The sequence below is a fragment of the Moschus berezovskii genome, chromosome 17 (genome assembly GCF_049115385.1).
Source record: "Moschus berezovskii isolate FMDL1 chromosome 17, NW_MosBer_1.0, whole genome shotgun sequence".
Classification (NCBI taxonomy): Eukaryota; Metazoa; Chordata; class Mammalia; order Artiodactyla; family Moschidae; genus Moschus; species Moschus berezovskii.
Window position 1 is genome coordinate 80447783 of NC_142476.1, and position 27966 is coordinate 80475748.

At 39.4% G+C, this 27966-nt stretch overlaps 1 protein-coding gene across 2 annotated transcripts in view; it reads right to left on the reverse strand.

Annotated features, from left to right (window-relative positions):
* LOC129551702 (uncharacterized) overlaps positions 1 to 27966 on the reverse strand; it is a 447940-nt gene that overhangs the window by 384631 nt on the left and 35343 nt on the right. The window contains exons 4-8 of one of the 2 annotated variants that reach the window (XR_016039652.1): positions 25664 to 25972; positions 19144 to 19317; positions 18741 to 18881; positions 17092 to 17244; positions 14260 to 16998 (exon numbers count right to left, since the gene is read on the reverse strand). The exons of the other annotated variant lie outside the window; for it this stretch is intronic. The gene's annotated coding sequence lies outside the window, so the exon portion shown is untranslated. Of the gene's footprint in view, positions 1 to 14259; positions 16999 to 17091; positions 17245 to 18740; positions 18882 to 19143; positions 19318 to 25663; positions 25973 to 27966 lie in introns of those variants that run through there. 2 annotated transcript variants of the gene reach the window in all.

The window sequence follows — 27966 nt, forward strand, 5'->3', positions numbered from 1 at the left end:
AATGCTATCAGCAATTATATGGCAATAAAATGAATAACTTGGAAGAAATGGACAAATCCCTAGAAAAGTACAACTTTCCAAAACTGAACCAGGAAGAAATAGAAAATCTGAACAGACATTCACAAGCACAGAACCAGAGGAAGTAATCAGAAATCTTCCAGCAAACAAAAGCCCAGGTCCAGACAGCTTCACAGCTGAATTCTACCAAAAATTTAGAGAAGAGCTAACACCTATTCTACTCAAACTCTTCCAGAAAATTGCTGAGGAAGGGAAACTTCCAAACTCATTCTATGAGGCCACCATCACACTAATCCCAAAACCTGGTAAAGATCCCACAAAAAAAGAAAACTACAGGCCAATATCACTGATGAACATAGATGCAAAAATCCTGAACAAAATTCTAGCAATCAGAATCCAACAACACATTAAGAAGATCATACATCATGACCAAGTGGGCTTTATCCCAGGAATGCAAGGATTCTTCAATATCCGCAAATCAATCAATGTAATACACCACATTAACAAACTGACAAATAAAAATCATATGATTATCTCAATAGATGCAGAGAAAGCCTTCGAAAAAATTCAACATCCATTTATGATAAAGACCCTCCAGAAAGTGGGAATAGAAGGGACATATCTCAACATAATAAAAGCTACATATGACAAACCCACAGCAAACATTATCCTCAATGGTGAAAAACTGAAAGCATTTCCCCTAAAGTCAGGAACAAGACAAGGGTGCCCACTCTCACCACTACTATTCAACATAGTTCTGGAAGTTTTAGCCACAGAAATCAGAGAGAAAAAGACATAAAAAGAATCCAAATTGGAAAATAAGAAGTAAAACTTTCACTGTTCGCTGATGACATGATCTTCTACACAGAAAAGACTCTACCAGAAAACTACTAGAGCTAATCAATGAATACAGTAAAGTTGCAGGATATAAAATCAACACACAGAAATCCCTTGTATTCCTATACACTAATAATGAGAAAATAGAAAGAGAAATTAAGGAAACTATTACATTCACTGTTGCAATGAAAAGAATTAAATACTTAGGAATATATCTACCTAAACAAACAAAAGACTTGTACATAGAAAACTATAAAACACCAGTGAAAGTAATCTAAGAGGACACTGAGGGATGCAGAAATATACCGTGTTCGTGGATTGGAAGAATAAATATTTTGAAAATGAGTATACTACCCAAAGTAATTTATACATTGAATGCAATCCGTGTCAAGCTACAAACAATATTTTTCACAGAACTAGAACAAATAATCTCACAATTTGTATGGAAATACAAAAAACCTCGAGTAGCCAAAGCAATCTTGAGGAAGAAGAATGGAAGTGGGGGAATCAACCTGCCGGACTTCAGGCTCTACTACAAAGCCACAGCCATCAAGACAGTATGGTACTGGCATAAAGACAGAAATATAGATCAATGGAACAAAATAGAAAGCCCAGAGATAAATCCACGCACCTATGGACACCTTATCTTTGACAAAGGAGGCAAGAATATAAAATGGAGAAAAGACAGTCTCTTTAACAGGTGGTGCTGGGAAAACTGGTCAGCTACTTGTAAAAGAATGAAACTAGAACACTTCCTAACACCATACACAAAAGTAAACTCAAAATGGATTAAAGATCTAAATGTAAGACCAGAACTATAAAACTCCTAGAGGAGAACATAGGCAAAACACTCTCCGACATAAATCACAGCAGGACCCTCCAAGACCCACCTCCCAGAATATTGGAAATAAAGGCAAAAATAAACAAATGGGACCTAATTAAAATCAAAAGCTTCTGCACAGCAAAGGAAACTATAAGCAAGATGAAAAGACAGCCTTCAGAATGGGAGAAAATAATAGTAAATGAAGCAACTGATAAAGAATTAATCTCCAAAATATACAAGCAGCTCCTGCAGCTCAATTCCAGAAAAATAAATGACCCAATCAAAAAATGGGCCAAAGAACTAAACAGACATTTCTCCAAAGGAGACATACAGATGGCTAACAAACACATGAAAAAATGCTCAACATCCCTCATCATCAGAGAAATGCAAATCAAAACCACAATGAGATACCATTTCACACCAGTCAGAATGGCTGCTATCCAAAAGTCTACATGCAATAAATGCTGGAGAGGGTGTGGAGAAAGGGAACCCTCTTACATGGTTGGTGGGAATGCAAACTAGTACAGCCACTATGGAGAACAGTGTGGAGATTCCTCAAAAAACTGGAAATAGAACTGCCATATGATCCAGCAATCGCACTCCTGGGCATACACACCGAGGAAACCAGAATTGAAAGAGACACATGTACTCCAATGTTCATTGCAGCACTGTTTATAATAGCCAGGACATGGAAGCAACCTAGATGTCCATCTGCAGACGAACGAATAAGAAAGCCTTGTTACATATACACAATGGAGTATTATTCAGCCATCAAAAAGAATACATTTGCATCAGTTCTAATGAGGTGGATGAAATTGGAGCCTATTATACAGAGTGAAGTAAGCCAAAAAGAAAAACACCAATACAGTATACTAATGCATATATATGGAATTTAGAAAGATGGTAACCTTAACCCTGTATCAGTTCAGTTCAGTCGCTCGGTCGTGTCTGACTCTTTGCAACCCCATGAATCACAGCACACCAGGCCTCCCTGTCCATCACCAACTCCCGGAGTTCACTCAAACTCATGTCCATCGAGTCAGTGATGCCATCCAGCCACCTCATTCTCTGTCGTCCTCTTCTCCTCCTGACCCCAATCCTTCGCAGCCTCAGACTCTTTTCCAATGAGTCAACTCTTTGCATGAGGTGGCCAAAGTATTGCAGTTTCAGCTTTAGCATAAGTCCTTCCAATGAACACCCAGGATTGATCTCCTTTAGAATGGACTGGTTGGATCTCCTTGCAGTCCAAGGGACTCTCAAGAGTCTTCTCCAGCACCACAGTTCAAAAGCATCAATTCTTCGGCGATCAGCTTCCTTCACAGTCCAACTCTCACATCCATACATGACCACTGGAAAAACCATAGCTTTGACTAGACGGACCTTTGTACAAGACAGCAAAAGAGACACAGGTGTATAGAACAGTCTTTGGGACTCTGTGGGAGAGGGTGAGGGTGGGATGATTTGGGAGAATGGCATTGAAACATGTATATTATCATATGTGAAATGAATCGCCTGTCCAGGTTCGACGCATGATACAGGATGCTCGGGGCTGGTGCACACGGATGCCCCGGAGGGAGGATATGGGGAGGAGGGAGATGGGAGGGGTTTCAAGAAGGGGAACACATGTACACCCGGGGCGGATTCATGTCAATGTATGGAAAAACCAACCAATATAATATTGTAAAGTAATTAGCCTCCAATAAAAATAAAATAAATAAATAAACTGCTCTAGGAAATGGAGTAAAGTATATAAAGACCTGAGTGACCAACTTACTTCTCCTCCAAATCATATAAAATTACCTTCAAAAAAGTTTTAAATCTAAACAAAAAAAAAAGTACTCAAAATATATTCAGAGAAATTTTATTTTACTACAGTAAATATTCATTGATGAGGGTCTTCAAGTACAGAAAACCAATTTTATTAATTAAGAAACAAACCCCATTTCAGAAGGTGCTAGTCCATTGTGCTGCAGTAGAATGAACAATTCACCTCCAAACTCACTCATGCTCATTGTTACCTTGAAGTTGAGCCGTGCACTGTTTACTATTCTTTCAGAGAGGTGTCTTTCCCAGGTCACCAGCTACAGCTGCTGAAGTGAGTGATTCTTTCCTCAGGTTCCTGACCTAGCTTTGTTCCAATTTCATGCTGCCCTTGTGCTACTCAAAATCCACCTTCAAGTTACAGCTTGAATCTTCAAATTTCCTCCAACCCAGAGCATTTTACTCATGTTTCACTCACAAACATGGGTGTACCTGTTTGAAGGTTGCTCCAGTCCATATTTCTCCTAGTTTATCAGGGGTATTTCTTAATTAGAACATCTTGGACTGCTTGCTGAAGTCAAAGAAATGTATAATGCTTGCCAGCAAATTACAATGAATTTATAAAGTAAATATATCCAAACACAAAAAACAACTCTGTTCTTCCCTGCAGTCAAATTAATCTTTTCTATAGAAAGCTATACATTAAAAAATTATTTGACAGGGAAGCCTTCTGTATATTTTCAATTTCTGGAGATAATGCAAGAGTGGCTCCAAAAGTTTAATTAAATTCATGCATAAAAATGTATTCAGTTATAAGGCCAATACTATTTACATTGATCAAGTTTAATGAAGAAATTAATGGACTAATATATTTCGAGACCCAGGAGCAGACTGGGAGGTATAAAAAGAATGAGTTCTATTAAAGAATATCTCATTTATAACTCAAGGTTTACCTCAGTCATTATTAGCTTTCACTTGATTTAGAAACTCCATGAAAGACAGTATGTAAGTCACTGGATGTATTGTCTATAATTTAATCATGTGTTCCAAGTTATAAGAATATTCTAAGATTGATACACTCTATTCAAAACTTTAAAATTCTAGGAATTCACAGATTCACTCTGTCTCCTCCTCAAAGGATGAGTATTTGAGAATTCAGACAACTTCTAAGGCTGGCTCAAGAAATAATCTGCAAAAACTTGAGCATAATTGATACTCAAACCCTGTAATTCATATTAAAACTGTGGCTTTGTTTCCACCAGAAAGTTCTGAAATTCCCCAAATTCTTTTTTTTAGTCAGAACATTCAAGCAATGGAGGAAGATTCAGCTTTTAGCATCTAGTCTATCCACAGACTCAGTTTTAGCCTAAACATCCGTATTTCTCTGAACAAATTAGTATTATTCATTTTTCTCTGTTCTCAAAATTTCAACAGGCTCAGATTTCTAAGATCCACTCATATGCATCAAATTGGTACTCTCAAAATCATTTAACTGATTTTTTAAAAAAAACCTTGAACTAAAAAAAGCTACTCAATGAATATCTTCAATAACTTTCTATCTGCTGCCTATCTAACATCAAATTCTACTTCAACTTCTTTCCACAAACTATGTAAGGGCTTTTAGGTGTAGATACAATGTTTAAAAGCTACATCTGTAAAAAGTTACAAGGCTTATGCTTAAAATTTGATCTTTATACCACATGCTAATTGTACCACTGTAAGAATACGTTCAAACTACCACACAATTGCACTCATTTCACACGCTAGTAAAGTAATGCTCAATATTCTCCAAGCTTCAGGAATACATGAACCATGAACTTCCAGATGTTCAAGCTGATTTTAGAAAAGGCAGAGGAACCAGAGATCAAATTGCTAACATCTGCTGGATCATGGAAAAAGCAAGAGAGTTCCAGAAAAATATCTATTTCAGTTTTATTGACTATGCCAAAGCTTTTGACTGTGTGGATCACAATAAACTGTGGAACATTCTGAAAGAGATGGGATACCAGACCACCTGACCTGCCTCTTGAAAAACCTATATGCAGGTCAGGAAGCAACAGTCAGAACTGGACATGGAACAACAGACTGGTTCCAAATAGGAAAAGGAGTACGTCAAGGCTGTATATTGTCACTCTGCTTATTTAACTTATATGCAGAGTACATCATGAGAAACCCTGGGCTGGAAGAAGCACAAGCTGGAATCAAGATTGCTGGGAGAAATATCAATAACCTCAGATATGCAGATGACACCACACTTATGGCAGAAAGTGAAGAGGAACTAAAAAGTCTCTTGATGAAAGTGAAAGAGTAGAGTGAAAAAGTTGGCTTGAAGCTCAACATTCAGAAAACAAAGATCCGGTCCCATCACTTCGTGGCAAATAGATGGGGAAACAGTGGAAACAGTGTCAGACTTTATTTGGGGGGGCTCCAAAATCACTGCAGATGCTGATTGCAGCCAGGAAATTAAAAGATGCTTACTCCTTGGAAGAAAAGAAATGACCAACCTAGATAGCATATTAAAAAGCAGAGACATTACTTTGCCAACAAAGGTCCGTCTAGTCAAGGCTATGGTTTTTCCAGTGGTCATGTATGGATGTGAGAGTTGGACTGTGAAGAAAGCTGACTGCCAAAGAATTGATGCTTTTGAGCTGTGGTATTGGAGAAGACTCTTGAGAGGAGTCTGCAAGGAGATCCAACCAGTCCATCCTAAAGGAGATCAGTCCTGGGTGTTTATTGGAAGGACTGATGCTGAAGCTGAAACTCCAGTACTTTGGCCACCTCATGCAAAGAGTTGACTCACTGGAAAAGACTCTGATGCTGGAAGGGATTGGGGGCAGGAGGAGAAAGGGACGACAGAGGATGAGATGGCTGGATGGCATCACTGACTTGATGCACATGAGTATGGGTAAACTCCGGGAGTTGGTGATGGATAGAGAGGCCTGGTGTGCTGCGATTCATGGGGTCGCAAAGAATCGGACACAACTGAGTGACCAAACTGAACTGAACTGAAGAATATGTTTAAACAGAGCAGCTAGATCTTTGCAAAATTAACCTGGGTCTTAGTTGTCACATCAGAGAAGGTAATGGCACCCCACTCCAGTACTCTTGCCTGGAAAATCCCATGGACGGAGGAGCCTGGTAGGCTGCAGTCCATGAGATTGCAAAGAGTCAGACACGACTGAGTGACTTCACTTTCACATTTCACTTTCCTGCATTGGAGAAGGAAATGGCAACCCACCCTTTTCAGAAAGCAGCCATTGACTTCCTGAGTCTACTCTTCACTATAATGTGGACCTGTAATAGAAAACCCCTTTTCCCCAAGGTTTGTATTTAAATGGTTCTCTTTGTCTTTTTCCTTGTATTCTCATTCCTTTATTCAAAAGAGAAAGAGAATGAAATGTAAGTAGAAGGCTATCCTAGTGACAAAGCTTCTTCTCTTTCTTTTGAGATTCAGAACCAGAACCGTGAAAGCAATTTTGTGCTGAAAACTGGAGATGATGTTTTAAGCTTTAATATAGAGGTTTGCCATCACATTCTGATGAGAACTATTATTGATGTTTTCCTTAAGAAAACAAGTCTCAATTCACCCAGCAAAGCTTAAACAAAAACTTACATACAGCAGAACAAGACTTAAGGAGCAACATGCAGCTATTACTTCACAGAGAGCAAACAGTTTAAGCAGCATCAGTTTATAGGAATAAGCTATTCCTAAGCACCCTCACCCTCCTTTGAGCAAGAAAAATCACACTACATGAAAATCTTTACAGGACAGCTTCCACACTGGATGCCTTAATAATATTTTCAACAGTTTTCCTAATCATCAGTTTAATTTCATGAACTGGTCATTTGTGGCACACTGCCAGACACCATCACAATGCTTAGCAGATTACACTGAACCACTCTTGAAGCTGCAGCCAGAAAGCCAACAATCTTTATGCATAAACATATTAGTCTTATCAAAGAGAAACTTTTACCATAATTTGAAACAGTTAATTTCCCAACATATGGCATATTCAAAATATCATTAAAAGCTATTTAAATTATTTTTATCTTTTCTCAGCTGTTGATTCTATAGATAGGAAAACAGTAGAAGTTATGTATGAATTAAACATTAATATTAAGTAATATTTACTGAGTCCTTACTATGCCAGACAGTAGACAGCATATTAAAAAGCAAAGACCTCACTTTGCCAACAAATATCCACATAGTCAAAGTTATATTTTTTCCAGTAGTCATGGATGGATATGAGAGCTGGACCATAAAGAAGGCTGAGAGCTAAAGAATCGATGCTTTCGAACTGTGGTGTTGGAGAAGACTCTTTAGAATCCCTTGGACTGCAAGGAGATCCAACCAGTTCATCCTAAAGGAAATCAACCCTGAATATTCACTGGAAGGACTGATGTTGAAGCTGAAGCTCCAATACTTTGGCCACCTGATGTGAAGAACTGACTCAAAGGAAAAGACTGATGCTCAGAAAGATTGAGGGCAGGAGGAGAAGGGGAGAAGGGGCTGACAGAGGAAGAGATGGTTGGATAGCATCACCGACTCAGTGGACATGAGTTTGAGAGAGAACTCCAGGAGAAGGTGAAGGACAGGGAAGGCTGGTGTCCTGCAGTCCATGGGATGGCAAGAGTTGGACACAACTGAATGACTGAACAATAGCAAATGATAACTTATTCAATCCTCAGAAAAGTGCTATAGATATATATTATTATTATTATTATCAGCCTGTTCTACAGGTGAGCAAAACGCGACTCAGAGAGGTTAAGTAACTTGCCCAAAGTTACACAGTCATTTTCACTCAGGCAGTATGGTTCCAGAGCACATGTTCCTTACTCCATAATATGCAGTACAACTAACTCACACACGACTCAGCAAGACAGCTTCCCGACATATAAGCAGCAAATTTACAAGGGAAAAAAGCATCCATGCCCTGGCTTCCATTTTTTAATCAGCATTTCCTATCATTTCCTGGTGACACCCATGTGCCCATCACTGTTCCACAGCTACACAAACAGGGAATGAGACAAACAATTCCTGTCCTCAACGAGCATATTTCTAGTAGGAGAATGAGGAGACAGAGAATAAAATTTTAAACCAGACAGACTCAGAATCTGTTACAGGCTCTGAAGGAAAAGTGAACAACCTAATAGCAAGTACCTCTAACACAAGAAGAGGGCACTATGAGTAGAATGGTCAGAAAGGCCTCTCTGAGACGATGGCACCAGAGCATAAATAAAGAAAAACTTTTAGAAGGCAATTAGCAGAAACTAGCCACACAGAGTTGCGAAATCAGGACTCAGGCAGAGGAAAAAATAAATAGCAAAGGCCTTGAGACAGCAGAAAAGCCCACAACTTGTGCAAAGCACTAAAAAGAAAGGAACGGTGGCCCAGATGACTGAAACCCAGTGAGCCAGGTTATGAATGGAACATGATGAAGTCAGGCAGGAAAGCAAGCTCAGACACGGCCAAACAGGCAGCACGCAGATTTTATTCTAAGCGCAGTGGAAAACCCCTGGAGGGCTTCAAACAGGGTGATGCAGGTCACACTGGCTTCCCTGCAGACTTAGCAGAGACACGCAGAGTGGGGAGACAGGTTAGCAGGTTGCTGCAATAACACAAGCGAGGAGGGACAGCAGCTTGAGTTACAGGAATAAAGTGAGAAGAAACGGAGTATGCTGTTCTTGAGAAGTATCTGGGATGTGTACTGACAGGACTTTTGGCTAAAAGCAAGTGAAGGGATGGTGGTGATATTTACTGAGATTATGGAGATTCAGAAAGGAACTGGATGGTGTGGTGGCGCAGAGGAGGGGAAGTGGGGAGAACAAACTCAAGAAGTCAGTGCTGGAAGTGCTGAGTCTGCAGTGTTCAGTTCCTATCCAAGCAGAGAGAGCTTACATACATTTTAAATTCTTCAGCCTTTCAGCATGCTCTGATGCAATGCGTGACGTGTATTCGCAGGTACAGCACAGACAGTGATAGTTACGGGTGAGAAAATTGAGTCTCTAAAGAATGTCACTGTTTTAAGACTTACTGCATTCATGATTTGAAACCTTTCAGATGATCTGGAAGGCCGAAATGTTTATAGAAAAGAAAAGAACTAACCCCCTGAGTGTTCTAATCACTCCCAGACTGGGTCCCCGGAGCTGATCACCTGGGACATTCCTGGATACTATTTCAGAACTGTCCTCTCTCCCACACTTGTAATGTCACTTCCCAGACTTGCTCGTGGCCAGTGACCTTGCGTCCTGATTCAGAACCATGCACCTGTGTCTACGCCCACACGTTCCCCCCTTCTCCCCGGTTACCCCCTAGCAATGTCTGCACCCCCAGCAGAGGTGACCCAGGGGCCCCTCTCCTGCAGCTGCCCAGGGGCGGGGCTCAGCCTTCTCCTCTCCCCTCCATCAGCAGCTCTTCCTTTCTTACAGGACAGGATCTCTGGATCTTTCACATCACACACCAACACTGCCTAAAAGAAAGGATTTTGATCCCAACTTTTTCTGCCAGCTACAGTCCTACTTCTTTGCTCCCCTTTGCCTCAAACTCCTAAAACTTCATGTCTATGCACCATCCTGATTTTCTTCCTCTTACCTCTCACTCTGTCTTAACTCCACTACTAACTTAATTCCCACCACTCCTCTAAAAACTACTCAGCACTGCCAATAACCCAGTAGTTCAATTCACCTGGCATCTCTCGGTCCTCATGTTACTTTACTTAACTTGCTGGTATAACACAAGTGACTACTCTCCTCCCTGGAATATCCTACTTTCCCTGGCTTCCAGGACACCAACTCTCTTTACTTCTTCCTACTTCACAGTCAGACATTCTCAGGTTCCTCCATGCATCCCTCCTCTTCTCTCCAACCTCCTAGCTACAGAACATCTCTTTGCTTCCACTCACTCCCTTAGTGACACTTTTAAATACTATTCACATGCTGTCAACACCCAAATATTTACCTCCCTCCCAAGCCTCTTTGCAGACTTTTATATCCAACTTCTTACTGAACACCTTCATCTGGATACCTACAAGGCTTCTAATACCTAACACAGCCAGCACTGAGCACCACCTCCAAACCCTAAACCCTCCCCACAAATCCTCATCCCTGTTGATGGCAAGTTCATCTTCCCAATTGCTCAAACCAAAAACATGACATCATTCTTAACACCTATTTTCCTCTTGTATCCCACACCCAATCCACTGTCATCTTTCTCTGACAGCTTATAGAGCCTAGTTTGAATATTAGCCCCCAAACGAATCATTCAGCCAACCGTTAGGATAGATAAGGAATATACAGGGTGCATGCAAATATTCCAAACATTCCCTGTTATGCTAACTCTAAACTAATATATTGTCTATAATACATTATAGTTTCACAGCTGGTAAAAGAAATCTGTTCTGCAATTGTGTGAGCACACTAACGGAAGGACAACTTATCAAATATTTAATAGGGGCTTCTTTGGATTTCTGTGTTTAGATTAAATCAACAGGCACAAAACCTTCCTTACCACATTTGCCTAGAATTCAGATGAATAGATTTCCCAATGCTCTTACCAGAAATGACAAAGACATCCTCTGATCTTTCTTACTCCGAGTCTCTCTTTTCACATGGCTTTCCGAGTTTAGCAATTGTCGACAGAATTATGGGGCTGCGGGAAAACACGGATGACCCCATTCCATTCTTCCTTCCCTCTGTAATTCTGGAACAGAAACTTTATCAGATTGTCTCAAAGATGTTATCTGTTTAAACTGTTTTGATTCTTTGCCCCAGTGTTTTTGTTCCACATACTCAACATGATGTCAGGACCTCTCATTTTCAGAAAAGGGCTTGGAGAAGCCACTTACTTCACTGGGCATAAACACTGTTTACAAGCACTCTAATGGGTCAATTCCTTTCACAGAGATGCTTCCAGAGTACTTGGTGGCCTCTCAAGTTTCTGCACCATTTTGATCTTAAGTCCCAGTATGTAGCTTTGTGATCCTTCAGGTTTTTAGGAGGCAGTGGCCTACATATTAAGGGATGGCAGTGGGATACTGGGAGAATAAGTTTAAGGAGCAGTCGTTTTCAAGACTCAGAATTCGTTTTTGTATGATAAACTACAAATAGTGGCAATATTTTTGTCATGGTTTTTAAATGATCTAACAATTTCTCCATTTCCCCACTAACAGAAACCATCGTCTCTACTTTTTCCTTATGTTTTCCACTTGCTCATTCACCCCTGGGAACAATACTTCACTGTTAAAGCCACAAGGGTCTGGTTGCTATTTTTTACTTTCCTATGTGTGGAAAGAGTCAGATCCAACAAACCCTTAAAGCTACCGCTAAAAGAAAATCCATCATAAGAACCTCGATCTGTATACTTTCGTCTTACGTTCTCCATCACTAGTTGCAAAGAGAAGCCCCTATCGCCCTGGTCACTATCAGTTGCTAACAATACCTAAAAGGATAAATTCTTACAAAAACTCAGCTTAAAAACGTGAACTGGCCCAAATATTTCAAGGTATATTCATTAAACATTAACTGTGTAGGCAGTCACAACTGTTAAATAATCTGTGACTGTCCAGTCAGCACACCTAAACCACTGTGTTTATCTGTCCACAGGGCCTCCCTGAAAACGGCAGAGGGCTGCTTCACATTTCAAGCCTCAAACCTTCCCACTGTCCTCATCTCCAGCCGCACCAAGGTCCTCACTGAGAGCGTCTCTGTCACTCATTCCTTCCCCAGGGGCCTGCTTTGACATGTGGCTCATACTGGAGCTTGGAACCAGGCAGAGGACTTCCTCTGAGTCACTCCAGCAAAAATGCCACTGACGTCCAACCCTGTGAGAAGCTGTGCAACCCACACAGAAGCCATTGGCCACCTCTCATCTTCCTTTCTGTGTCTCTGAATACTTGGCAATCCTATTTGAGAAGAGGCAGCCTCCCCCACTCCACAGTCTCCTTTCCTCTTTTCCCTTCCATCACATTTCTGAGACAGTCCTTGAGAACTCCTCTTCAGTACATCTTTATATTTCAGTCTGCTATATACAAAGGTATTTTTGTTCATTACATTTTAAATTGGACATGGTAAGTATAACGTCTAAGGACAATAATGAAAATGGAGGAGAGTTTTAGTTATTCTATAGTCCAGTGACCATGGGGATTCCAATTTTATAAAATATAGCAAAAAAAAAAAAAGAGAGAGAATTCTTAAAGAAAAGTAATTAATGAAATAGAATGAGACAGAATGAGAATCTAAATTAATACTGTGAATTAACAGATACAGTTTAGAACAGGATTAAAGTTACCCAACACCACATCCCTTAGAATGTGAAACTCAAAGTCTACTCAAAGGTCTGTTCAGATGTGCACAGACCTTAAGACCCTGACTGCTTTTTATTTGATCTTTGACATTATTATAATATCTCTCGTCACTGAAGTGCTCTTGATGGAGAGTTCAGGTGTTTAAAGTGAAATTCGCTCAGTTATGTCTGACTCTCTGCAACCCCACAGACTATACAGTCCATGGAATTCTCCAGGCCAGAATACTGGAGTGGGTAGCCTTTCCCTTCTCCAGGGGATCTTCCCAACCCAGGGATCAAACCCAGTCTCTCACGTTGCAGGCGGAGTCTTTCCCAGCTGAGCCACAGTGTTTAAACCGGTGACTTAAGCTCGGTGGAAGCCCTGGACTCTCACAAGAAGAGCCTGGCTGTTTGTACTACTGTATCTCAGCTGCAGTAGCATGTGAACATGCCTTGGGGTTAATGGCTGAGACTGTAACCATCAAATAAAATGCTGCTACATTGGAAGGCCAGAGCACTCAGGGCAGCAAGCAGGGACTCAGGGCAAACAAAGCTGAGCCTAACCCTGGGCACAGAGTTTGCTTTACCCTTCATTCTGAGAAGCTACTCTCTGATCAGAAGAGATATCACTGCTGCTGTAAATAAGGATGGCCCCTAGTCTTCTGTTTTCACAGCAACACCAAATGGCAAGGACTGCACATTCTCCAAGAAGAAAGTCTCTGCGTCAGTTGCAACAAAAATCTCATCTCTGTACTGAGCCATAAATCATTGAAAACCCCATCAAATCATGCTTCCATAACAGCAGTTTAACTCTCTGACTACAGAAAGAATTATATAAGCATAGAAGAAAAAAATCTCCAAATAAAAAGATAATAGCTATTGTTTAAAATCCTCTAATAGGAGGAATTATTATTTATACTAGTAAAAGGATAAAATTTCCTAAATTAAAAGTCAAATGGAAAGATAATTCCTTATCTATAAATAATACTTCTTTGTACCTGCTGTCAAGATCATATGTTAATCTGTACACAATGTATAAACATCAAATCGTAAACCAACCTTCTCAGGTAGAAAAAAAATTAAGAGAAAGTAGTGATTTTTCAAGGATTTTCTCACTGGGTATAAGGATAGGATAAATTTTAAGGCATCACTAATTTTAATATCTATGCATGAAATTTATTAACTTATGTGCGAGTTTCTCAGAAGTCTCTCCCCACCTGGAAAGCCTTCCCTGACTTTGAGACAGAAGCACTTCCTACTTGGCCTACTGGTTACAAGATCCTGTACAACCACGTGCATCACTACCAGACCCAGTATGAGCCACAGGAGATGTCACAGAATTTTCCAGTTTGGGGTGACCTAAAAGCTCAATTGTTAACATGCACCTATTAATAGCTGTACTCATAGCTATTAATAGCTATGAATGCAGCTATTCACTACCTAGGACCAGACTTGGCCTGTTGGCTCAGGTCTAAATGTCTCAATTCAGTGTCACCAATGTAACTTGCAAAGTTCTTCCAACTTGTCACATGCTCCTGCCTCTACACTCACTTTCAGTTCAGTTCAGTCTCTCAGTCGTGTCCGACTCTTAGCAACCCCACGAACCGCAGCACACCAGGCCTCCCTGCCCATCACCAACTCCTGGAGTCTACACAAACCCATGTCCATTGAGTTGGTGATGCCATCCAACCATCTCATCCTCTGTCATCCCCTTCTCCTCCTGCCCTCAATCTTTCCCAGCATCAGGGTCTTTTCCAATGAGTCAGCTCTTTGTATCAGGTGGCCAAAGTATTGGAGTTTCAGCTTCACCATCAGTCCTTCCAATGAACACCCAGGAACGATCTTCTTTAGGATGGACTAGTTGGATCTCCTTGCAGTTCAAGGGACTCTCAAGAGTCTTCTCCAACACCACAGTTCAAAAGCATCCATTCATCAGCACTCAGCTTTCTTCAGAGTCCAACTCTCACATCCATACACGACCACTGGAAAAACCATAGCCTTGACTAGATGGACCTTTGCTGACAATGTCTCTGCTTTTCAATATCCCATCTAGGTTGGTCACAACTTTCCTTCCAAGGACTAAGTATCTTTTAATTTCCTGGCTGCAAGCACCATTTGCAGTGATTTTGGAGCCCAAAAATAAAGTCAGCCACTGTTTCCACTCTTTCCCCATCTATTTTCCATGAAGTGATGGAACCAGATGCCATGATCTTAGTTTTCTGAATGTTGAGCTTTAAGCCAACTTTTTCACTCTCCTCTTTCACTTTCATCAAGAGGCTTTTTAGTTCTTCTTCACTTTCTGCCATAAGGGTGGTTTCATCTGCATATCTGAGGTTATTGATATTTCTCCCTGCAATCTTGATTCTAGCTTGTGCTCCTTCCAGCCCAGCATTCCTCATGATGTATTCTGCATATAAGTTAAATAAGCAGGGTGACAATATACAGCCTTGACGTACTCCTTTTCCTATTTGGAACCACTCTGTTGTTCCATGTCCAGTTCTAACTGTTGCTTCCTGATCTGCATACAGGTTTCATTTTACTGACATCAATTCACAGAGACTGTTCAAAAGGGTCACCTTTTAATCCCCTTTAAAGGAATGCTGAAGTGGCATATGTGTATCAACTTAAAATATACAGTAACACATATACAGGAGGAGGTGGGTACACACTCAAGGTCATGAAGAGGATTCACGGCCACAGAAGTTTCCCAAAGAGCTGAAAGTAAGTCATCCACAGACACACTGACAAGGCTCCAGCCCTGCATAGATATACATTATGATTACTATTTACATTTAAATTGCACATTTTATGTGCATGTGTTAGTCGCTCAGCCATGTCTGACTCTGCGACACCATAAACTGAAGCCCGCCAGGCTCATCTATCCATGGGATTCTGCAGGCAAGAACACTGAAGTTGGCTGCCGTTCCCTTCTCCACGGGATCTTCCAAACCCAGGGATCAAACCCAGGTCTCTCGCACCTCCTACACTGGCAGGTGGATTCTTTCCCACTAGCAGCATGTGGGAAGCCCAATCATCACCCTGCATGTTCTTTGCAAAAAACCGTAACCCCAGGACAATCGTAAGAAAACATCAGAAAAACGTAAAATGAGGGACCCTTTACAAAATGCCACACCAGGACTCTTTAAAATTTAGTCTCAAGGTCATGAATGGCAAAGAGATACGAACCGTCACAGATGGGAGAAGACTTAGGAGACAAGAGTTAATGAGGTGTGTTAGCCTGGGCTGGGTGCTGACAGCAAAAGCACAGGAGTGGGAAGACTGGTGAAAGTCAGATAAAGTCTGTAGTTCAGTCAATAACACTGTACTAGTGTTAACTATTCCTTTCCTTCCACAGACACGCTGTGATCACGTCAGATGTTAACACTAGGTGACACTGGATGAGGAGCACACAGGAACTCTCTTCTAGCTTTGTGATCTTTCTGTAAATCTAAAGTTTTTCCCCCAGAAAAGTTATGTACAAAGTACTATTAACTTATTACTGATTGATACCAAATGCCAGCCACGGAGACCAAGACACAGAATATATGTTAAATCTCTGGAGACTCAGGTGAGAAAATGTTGCAAATCTGGTACCTACCACTTAAGATCCTTCTTTCCTTCCTTATAGAAAGCTGGATGCAATTAACAATACCACCAGTATTCCAGCAATATAGCTTTAAATTCTAATAACTTGGCTAAAATTAAGCATACTCCAAACAGAATGAAATAAAAAATGGAAAATTTCCAAATTTCCTATAACCCTAATTGACTGCCTAGTTTTTTGATCTTTCAATTAATTTATAAAAAGAAAGGGCTATTTTTACATTTTTTAATTTTCTTTTTCTGCTTACCTGATAAAATCAATCTTTACATTCAGTTTCCTTATATAAATTTTAACAGAGCATCAAATTTGACAAGGCACATTTCACTTCTAAGAACTATTTATCTAGCTTACAAATGGAATGTTTAATATGTTTTGTCTTATAATTTGGCCACTTTCGCCAGAAGGAAGTGTGCTTGAGTCTAGAGATAGTAGTCTGGAAAGAAACAGGTCAACAGAGGTATGACGCAGACAGCAAGCTGACCTTCAGAGATTCAGTGCTCCAACTCCATTATAAAGCAGCTGCCAGAAAGTGATGATCTAATTTCCAAGCCCGCTTTCTTCTAAGTGAAGCTGTGTTACTAGTTTGGGTCTATACAATGTGATTGTGTAGCATCTCCAGGCCAAAGAGCTTAATCATTGTGTTTCTTCCACACTCCCTTTGCTTTGCATGGTAACCTTTAAGGTATAGTAATGTAATTCTTCAAAAGAAAAGTTATAAAATAGTAAGAAATTAACATATTAATAACCTTTATATTACATATCACTCACTCTATATCTGTGTAAGGATAGGCTGTCCACTTCAAAACATGTCTTACACATGTTGTTCAACACGTATATTTTTGTATATCTGTTGAAAAAAATCCATATACAAATGGATCCAAGCAGTTCAAACCCATGCTGTTCAAGGGACAACTGCAGATCCTGTGTGGGGAGAAAAAGAACAAATCATTTAATCTTTCAACCTCAACAGTCTTCCTTTTATTTCATGTGACTTTGAAAAAGTTAGCTCTTATTACCAGGTAAAATATGTTTTCCTCTTTAGGATAACATTATCTGGAAATGCTAATAAGTATTCTGCTATGTTTTAGATCCAGTATCACAAATACAGTATCACAGTGCAGATGTACATGTCATTCTTAAAATACTGATTACCTGGATGCATGACAACTAGAAGTCAAAAGGATGTAAAAACAGCAGTTGTGAAAACAGAAAAAGTAAAGATCATAGAAACAAACATCACCTTTAACCAGGACCAAGGGGCACTCATTATTTGTGTCTATATATCTATAGCATATTTTCTTTAAAAAAAAAAAAAAGTTTTAAACCAAAAGTACAACAAAATTAAACTGTGCCTTTGACCTCACAAATATTTCATTATTGCATGCCATTATCTCAGGCATAATGACATAACAGTCATGACACAGACATGTGATTCTCATCTAATATCCATGCACTTCTTCACAATTCTAGTCTTGCTACAGATAGGTATGCTATATATATGTGTATGAGAGAGAGAGAGGTATGCTATATTACTAGCTTTGGCCAAAAACTGTGAGAAGTAAGAGTGTCACTGCCAGGCTGAGGTGGTAAAAAAATCCCAGAGGGATTCTGCACAGATTTTCATTACCTGCCTCTGTGAATAGAAAACTGGTGTAGAGATGACAGGGTCAAAATGGAACCTTGAATCACTGCTTAAAGTAAGCTGCCTTGGAGACCTGGCAGGCACACTGAAAGCTTTTATGTAATAACACACTGAGATTTCTGAGTTAGTTTGTTACTGAAGCATAGCCCAGCATCCCTGACTAATACAGCACCTTCTCACTTTCTCAATCCTTTGAATTCCATAGCATTTAAATCCACTTACTTCAAAGGTACTCATCTCTATGTAAGCTTTCGGTATTGTTATTTAAACAAAGTCTTTGCTTAGTCTAACTCAGAGACTCTAAGTTAAATAAGTATATCCTTGAGACCTCTCATTCACTGCCTTAGAGAAAGCATGGCATAAAAGAATGAATCTTGAAAAAAAAAATAACTGCACGTCACTGACTAGTGTTCAAATTCATGAACATAAGAGGTATTGACAATGTGCATCTATAGGAAACAAAACAAAACAGTAATGCTCTCATTGTACCTACTTTCTTCTCCATCAGCAATACTGAAGAGGCCTAAACGTCATTTATTCATTTAGGGCAACACATATCACAAGTAGCAGAAATCAGTTTCTTGGTCAAGTTAAAAATACTCATGATTTGTGTTTCAAAATCAATATGCACTCACTGCCAAGAAGGCCTGTGAATAAGGCAGAGTCTTATTAACTACAATCAACAGAACAGGGTGAAATGTTAGTGTAACTTCAGCCATCTAAGACCACTGGGGTAAGTCTGTAAATGCAAACATGCAACTATTAAATGACTCACTCAGCTGACCAAGCCGGTATGTTCGGAATGTAAGTCATCCAGCTCTGTGCTGCGTCAGCGCAGCTGGAGTGGCCATCGTGGAGACACTCAGGTCTCCCAGGACGAGCAAAACCAGGCCCTGCCCGTCATCTTGATGGATTCCTAACAAAACATAAACCTATTTAAAACTGAGGCCCAGTGAAAGTCTGTGACATATATATTCAGATGTACAATTTCCAGGGCAGCAACTTTTCCCCACATGAATTCCTAAAGATCTAACCACAGCCTCTTTCAGTACAGAAGGGCTGTGCTTAACTATGTGTATGAGAATACTGATTTCTCAGGAAGGAGCAGGGAGTGAGAGAAGGCGTGACAGTCACCAAGGGAGAATTTTCAGACCAGCGCACATCCGCGCCCTACTCACCTCAGGTGTCTGAAAAGCCTTAGAGTCTCAGGCCCTGCAGGATTTGGGGAGCAGGGGTCAGGCTGTAGGGGCCTCAGGGATCTTGCTCTATCCGCATACCTTCCCCACCTGGAACTTCTGAAGTGAAGACAAGCATGCTGCTTTTTCTGTAGAATTTTTTTAAAAGGTGGACTCCTGAGAGAACAAAAGCAAACAAATACCCAGCAGAACAGTCTCAGTGTTCCTGGTGGAGACTGAACCGAATGTTTCCTGAGCATCTCCTTCATGCTTTTGTCGTCTCGGAGAAAAACTGCCTGTTCCAATCTTCTCACTTGTGTTCACATTCCAGGAAACAGAATGTCTCACAATACTGAATAGAACTGGAAGGAGTATACTAAAAATCTCTCATTGATGACTACACAGAGTTTTAATACAAATGTAAAACATAGTAGTATGGTCCAAATATAATACTCTGTACCCTCCCAAAATTTTACTCTTTCACTGAAACAAATTAATACATACCTGCAGTGTGCTACGTAGTATCAACATTCGTCAGAAACATTTAACCAGTTCTATCTGATTGCATTGTGTAATTTAACTCTTGGGCTTCAAATTCTACTGATTCAACTTCAAAAATATCTTAAACTATACTACTCCTGTATCTCTACTATTGGAGAAGTAAATCCAACTCATCAACCCTCTCAAGACAGTATCATTTTCAGACTGTAGCCATTAGGCTATATCATAAGATTTATTGCTCTCCAACCCAAATCTCATTGTATTACAGTAGATTAAAACCTACTGTTTTCTTTCCTTCTACTAAACCTGGGGTTCTTCATTTCTTCCTTTTCTAGTTTCTTTAGATGTAGGGTTAGGTTATTTAGTTGACTTTTTTCTTGTTTCTTGAGGTGTGACTGTATTGCTATGAACTTCCCCCTTAGCACTGCTTTTACAGTGTCCCAGAGGTTTTGGGTTGTTGTGTTTTCATTTTCATTCATTTCTATGGATATTTTTATTTCTCTTTTGATTTCTTCTATGATTTGTTCATTATTTAGCAGCATGTTGTTCAGCCTCCATATGTTGGCATTTTTAATGCTTTTTCTCCCGTAATTGAGATCTAATCTTACTGCATTGTGGTCAGAAAAGATGCTTGGAATGATTTCAATTTTTTTGAATTTACCAAGGCTAGATTTATGGCCGAGGATGTAATCTATCCTGGATAAGGTTCCATGCACTTGAGAAAAAGGTGAAATTCATTGTTTGGGGGTGAAATGTCCTATAGATATCTATTAGGTCTAACTGGTATATTATATCATTTAAAGTTTGTGTTTCCTTGTTAATTTTCTGTTTAGTTGATCTGTCCATAGATGTAAGTGGGGTATTAAAATCTCCCACTATTATTGCATTGTTGTTAATTTCCCCTTTCATACTTGTAAGTAATTGTCTTACATATTGCGGTGCTCCTATGTTGGGTGCATAAATATTTATAATTGTTATATCTTCTTCTTGGATTGATCCTTTGATCATTATGTAGTTTTCTTCTTTGTCTCTTTTCACAGCCTTTGTTTTAAAGTCTATTTTATCTGATATGAGTATTGCTACCCCTGCTTTCTTTTGGTCTCTATTTGCGTGGAATATCTTTTTCCAGCCCTTCACTTTCAGTCTGTATGTGTCCCTCGTTTTGAGGTGGGTCTCTTGTAGACAACATATATGGGGGTCTTGTTTTTGTATCCATTCAGCCAGCCTTTATCTTTTGGTTGGGGCATTCAACCCATTTACGTTTAAGGTAATTATTGATAAGTATGATCCCATTGCCCTTTACTTTATTGCTTTGGGTTCGAGTTTATACATCCTTTCTGTGTTTCCTGTCTAGAGAAGATCCTTTACCATTTGTTGAAGAGCTGGTTTGGTGATGCTGAATTCTCTCAGCTTTTGCTTGTCTGTAAAGCTTTTGATTCCTCCTTCATATGTGAATGAGATCCTTGCTGGGTACAGTAATCTGGGCTGTAGGTTATTTTCTTTCATCAGTTTAAGTATGTCTTGCCATTCCCTCCTGGCCTGAAGAGTTTCTGTTGAAAGATCAGCTGTTATCCTTATGGGAATCCCCTTGTTTGTTATTTGTTGCTTTTCCCTTGCTGCTTTTAATATTTGTTCTTTGTGTTTGATCTTTGTTAATTTGATTAACATGTGTCTTGGAGTATTTCACCATGGGTTTATCCTGTTAGGGACTCTCTGGGTTTCTTGGAATTGGGTGATTCTTTCTTTCCCCATTTTAGGGAAGTTTTCAACTATTATCTCCTCAAGTATTCTCTCATGGTCTTTCTTTTTGTCTTCTTCTTCTGGGACTCCTATGATTAGAATGTTGGAGCGTTTAACATTGTCCCAGAGGTCTCTAATATTGTCCCCATTTCTTTTAAATTGCTTTTCTTTTTTCCTCTCTGTTTCATTTATTTCTACAATTCTATCTTCTAGCTCGCTTATCCTGTCTTCTGCCTCCGTTATTCTACTGTTTGTTCCCTCCAGAGTGTTTCTGATCTCATCTATTGCATTATTCATTGTATATTGACTCTTTTTTATTTCCTCTAAGTCCTTATTAAACCTTTCTTCCATCTTCTCAATCCTTTTCTCCAGGTTATTTATCTGTAACTCCATTTTGCTTTCAAGATTTTGAATCATTTTCACCATCAAAATTTGAAATTCTTTATCAGGTAGATTCCCTATATCTTCCTCTTCTGTTTGTGTTATCTTGTTCCTTTACTTGCTGGGTATTTCTCTGCCTCTTCATCTTGCTTATATTGCTTTGCTTGGGGTGGCCTTTCCCTCTTCTGGCCGTTTGTGGAGTTCTCTTTATTATGTAGTTTCCTCACCATGTGTGGGGTTGGACGGGTGACTTGTCAAGGTTCCTGGTTAGGGAAGCTTGTGTCGGTGTTCTGGTGGGTGGAGCTGGATTTCTTCTCTCTGGAGTGCAATGTAGTGTCCAGTAATGAGTTATGAGATGTCAGTGGGTTTGGAGTGACTTTGGGCAGCCTGTATATTGAAACTCAGGGCTATTTTCCTGTGTTGCTGGAGAATTTGCGTGGTATGTCTTGCTCTGGAACTTGTTGACCCTTGGGTGGTGCTTGGTTTTAGTGTTGGTATGGAGGCATTTGAAATGAAGAACCCCAGGGTCAGTAGAAGGAAAGAAATCGTAAAAATTAGGGCAGAGATAAATGCAAAAGAAACAAAAGAGACCATAGCAAAAATCAACAAAGCCAAAAGCTGGTTCTTTGAGAGGTAAATAAAATTGACAAACCACTAGCCAGACTCATCAAGAAACAAAGGGAGAAGAACCAAATCAATAAAATTAGAAATGAAAATGGAGAGATCACAACCAACAACACAGAAATACAAAGGATTATTAGAGAATACTATCAGCAATTATATGGCAATAAAATGAATAACCTGGAAGAAATGGACAAATCCTTAGAAAAGTACAACTTTCCAAAACTGAACCAGGAAGAAATAGAAAATCTGAACAGACCCATCACAAGCACAGAACTAGAGGAAGTAATCAGAAATCTTCCAGCAAACAAAAGCCCAGGTCCAGACAGCTTCACAGCCGAATTCTACCAAAAATTTAGAGAAGAGCTAACACCTATTCTACTCAAACTCTTCCAGAAAATTGCTGAGGAAGGGAAACTTCCAAACTCATTCTATGAGGCCACCATCACACTAATCCCAAAACCTGGTAAAGATCCTACAAAAAAAGGAAACATAGGCCAATATCACTGATGAACATAGATGCAAAAATCCTGAACAAAATTCTAGCAATCAGAATCCAACAACACATTAAGAAGATCATACATCATGACCAAGTGGGCTTTATCCCAGGAATGCAAGGATTCTTCAATATCCGCAAATCAATCAACGTAATACACCACATTAACAAACTGAAAAATAAAAATCATATGATTATCTCAATAGATGCAGAGAAAGCCTTCGAAAAAATTCAACATCCATTTATGATAAAGACCCTCCAGAAAGTGGGAATAGAAGGGACATACCTCAACATAATAAAAGCTATATATGACAAACCCACAGCAAACATTATCCTCAGTGGTGAAAAACTGAAAGCATTTCCCCTAAAGTCAGGAACAAGACAAGGGTGCCCACTCTCACCACTACTATTCAACATAGTTTTGGAAGTTTTGGCTACAGCACTCAGAGCAGAAAAAGACATAAAAGGAATACAAATTGGAAAAGAAGAAGTAAAACTTTCACTGTTCGCTGATGACATGATTCTCTACACAGAAAACCCTAAAGACTCTACCAGAAAACTACTAGAGCTAATCAATGAATACAGTAAAGTTGCAGGATATAAAATCAACACACAGAAATCCCTTGCATTCCTATACACTAATAATGAGAAAACAGAAAAAGAAATTAAGGAAACTATTCCATTCACCGTTGCAACGAAAAGAATTAAATACTTAGGAATATGTCTACCTAAGGAAACAAAAGACTTGTACATAGAAAACTATAAAACACTAGTGAAAGTAATCAAAGAGGACACTAATAGATGGAGAAATATACCGTGTTTGTGGATTGGAAGACTAAATATTGTAAAAATGAGTATATTACCCAAAGTAATTTATACATTCAATGCAATCCCTATCAAGCTACCAACGGTATTTTTCACAGAACTAGAACAAATAATCTCACAATTTGTATGGAAATACAAAAAACCTCGAATAGCCAAAGCAATCTTGAGGAAGAAGAATGGAACTGGGGGAATCAACCTGCCAGACTTCAGGCTCTACTACAAAGCCACAGTCATCAAGACAGTATGGTACTGGCATAAAGACAGAAATATAGATCAATGGAACAAAATAGAAAGCCCAGAGATAAATCCACGCACCATATCGTTGACAAAGGAGGCAAGAATATAAAATGGACAAAAGACAGTCTCTTTAACAAGTGGTGCTGGGAAAACTGGTCAGCCACTTGTAAAAGAATGAAACTAGAACACTTCCTAACACCATACACCAAAATAAACTCAAAATGGATTAGAGAGCTAAATGTAAGACCAGATTCTATAAAACTCCTAGAGGAGAACGTAGGCAAAACACTCTCCGACATAAATCACAGCAGGATCCTCCAAGACCCACCTCCCAGAATATTGGAAATAAAAGCAAAAATAAACAAATGGGACCTAATTAAAATCAAAAGCTTCTGCACAGCAAACAAAACTATAAGCAAGGTGAAAAGATAGCCTTCAGAATGGGAGAAAATAATAGCAAATGAAGCAACTGATAAAGAATTAATTTCCAAAATATACAAGCAGCTCCTGCAGCTCAATTCCAGAAAAATAAATGACCCAATCAAAAAATGGGCCAAAGAACTAAACAGACATTTCTCCAAAGGAGACATACAGATGGCTAACAAACACATGAAAAAATGCTCAACATCCCTCATCATCAGAGAGATACAAATCAAAACCACAATGAGATACCATTTCACACCAGTCAGAATGGCTGCTATCCAAAAGTCTACAAGCAATAAATGCTGGAGAGGGTGTGGAGAAAAGGGAACCCTCTTACACTGTTGGTGGGAATGCAAACTAGTACAGCCACTATGGAGAACAGTGTGGAGATTCCTCAAAAAACTGGAAATAGAACTGCCATATGATCCAGCAATCGCACTCCTGGGCATACACACTGAGGAAACCAGAATTGAAAGAGACACATGTACTCCAATGTTCATTGCAGCACTGTTTATAATAGCCAGGACATGGAAGCAACCTAGATGTCCATCTGCAGACGAACGAATAAGAAAGCCTTGTTACATATACACAATGGAGTATTATTCAGCCATCAAAAAGAATACATTTGAATCAGTCTGTATTATACATCTGTGTCTCTTTTGCTGTCTCATATACAGGGTTATCATTTGCATCTTTCTAAATTCCGTATATATGCGTTAGTATATTGTATTGGTATTTTTCTTTCTGGCTTACTTCACTCTGTATAATAGGCTCCAGTTTCATCCACCTCATTAGAACTGGTTCAATTGCATTCTTTTTAATGGCTGAGTAATACTCCATTGTGTATATGTACCAAAGCTTTCTTATCCATTCGTCTGCAGATGGACATCTAGGTTGCTTCCATGTCCTGGCTATTTATTATAAACAGTGCTGCAATGAACATTGGAGTACATGTGTCTTTGAGACTCTGTGGGAGAGGGTGAGGGTGGGATGGTTTGGGAGAATGGCATTGAAACATGTATATTATCATATGTGAAACGAATCACCAGTTCAGGGTCGATGCATGTTACAGAATGCTTGGGGCTGGTGTGCGGGGATGACCCAGAGGGAGGATAAGGGGAAGAGGGAGGTGGGAGGGGGGTTCGGGAGGGGGAACTCATGTACACCCGGGGCGGATTCATGTCAATGTATGGCAAAACCAACCAATATTTTAAAATAATTAGCCTCCAATAAAAATTTTAAAAAAAAAACCTACTGTTGCTTCTGCATGACCAAAAAGACAAAGTCTAAGCTCCTTACCTTTGCAAAAAAGCCTTTCACAAGCTTTAAATTCAATTCTGTTCCTCCTCATCCTGTGCGGCATTCTCGAGTCTCATTATACTTATTTGCGTGTGTGTGTGGTCATGCTCAGTTGCTCAATCATGTCTAACTCTTTGTGGCCCCATGGACTGTAGCACACCAGGCTCCTCTGTCCATGGAGTTTTCCAGGCAAGAATACTGGAGGGGGCTGCCGTTCACTACTCAAGGGGAACTTTTCCACCCAGGGACTGAAGTCACATCTCTTGCATCTTCAGCATTGGCAGGTGGATTCTTTACTACTGGTGCCACCTGAAAAGTAAAATTATTCCTGAACACATAGCAACTTTTCTTTGACTTCACCCATGCCACCTACTTCACTTAGAATGTCTTCTCCCAACTTCTTTACTAAAAAAATAAATAAATTTTCCTATCAAAAACAAACTCAAATTTTACTCTTTCCTCAAAGTGATTTGTTATTGATGCTTGTAGTAAGTAACATTAAAACATAGCTGCTTTCAAAACAAGAAATATGTATTTTAGCTACGCTGTGTGGCACCGTAGTTCCCTAACCAGGTATTAAACCCATGCTCCCTGCAGTGGAAGTGCAGTCTTAACCACTGGGCCACTAGGGAAATCCCAAGAAACATTTATTATCTCTTTGTTTCTGTGATCATGAATTTGGATGGAGCTTAGCTGATCGTTTCAAAAGGGGACATCTCAGGCTGTCAGGATGCTGACTGGGGCTGTACTGATCTGAAGCCTTGACTGGGCTGGAGAATCTCCTTTCAAGATGGCTCACTCAGATGGCTCTTGGAAAAATCCTTTTTGGCTACTGGCAGGATGCCTCAGCTCCTCAAACATGGACCTCTCCATAGGGTTACTTAAGTATTTGGAAGACATGACAGCTGGCCATGAAAAACCTGAGAGATAGCAAGAAGGAAACTAATGTTTTTTATCTTTTTGACCACATTTTCTTCATAGGAAGTGAATCACTAAGTTCTGATAATAATCATGAAATGCCTTTACCTTTACAGGGGGGATTGTCAAAGAATTTAGACATGTTTTAAAACAATTGCAAAAGGTTTCCAAAATTTCCCCAGAAGTCAGCTATTCTTTCTTCTGTTCTCCCTGGTTATATCTGTTAGCTGTCTCGTAAAACATAATATATTGTCTAAGGAGTTCATCTGAAAAGATACTGTGGGGCTTTAGTACATAAACATCAAACTTCTATATTGCTATTTCCATATGAAGTCTTGGAAATCCCAAGACTTCAAAAATTAGATTAGTTAAAAAATAACACAGGGATAACTGACTAGTCATCTGGCAGGAGAAAAGTGTAACTCTGTATTGTTCTTTATATAAAAATAAATTCCAAGTGAGTTTATGACTTTTAATTTTTAAATAAAACTATAAATGTATCAGGAAAATATGAACAAACATTTTTTATCATCTTGGAGTAGAAAGGCCCTTGGAAGAATGACACAAAAGCCCGAAGTCATAAGGAAGAAGAAACTGATAAAGATGACAACTTAATAGTAACACAGTTGTATAGAAGAAAAAAAAGATTTAAACAAAAAGAAAACATGGAAAAGATAAACAGAAATATTAGTAACATATGATAAACAAAAAATAATTTTCTTAATAAATACAGAGTTCCCTAGTGGCTCTAGGTAAAGAATCCACCTGCAATACAGAAGACCTGGGTTTGATCCCAGGGTCAGGAAGATCCCCTGGAGGAGGGCATGGCAACCACTCCAGTATTCTTGCCTAGAGAATCCCATGGACAGAGGAGCCTGGTAGGCTACAGTCCATGGGATCACATAGAGTTGGATACAACTGAGAGACTAACACTATAATAAGAAAAAGTGTACAAATGAGCAAAAGGACTTCCATTCCAAGAAAGCAGAGTACAGGCTACAATCTCGACATCCTATAACAAATCCAAAATTGTATAAAATAATTTTTAAATGCTTATCTGCCCTTAAAAACACAAACGAAATGCTCAGCGTACTATAACTATGATAAACCTTTGCATATGAGTTAGAATTAGATTTATTTGTGGGTAACAGAGATCTAAAATAGCAGTAGCCTAAGTGAGATTATATATGTGTGTGTGCATATATACAACACTCTATGGCAAAACCTGAACAAACTTTTTGGTCAACCCAATACATACATATACAAGCAAGATTATACCAGAGATCACACATACACAAGTGATGCACAGACACATTTCTCTCACATAAAAGCCCACGGGCAGAGTACAGGGATAGTAGGGCAATTCTACCAAAGTCTTCATTGAA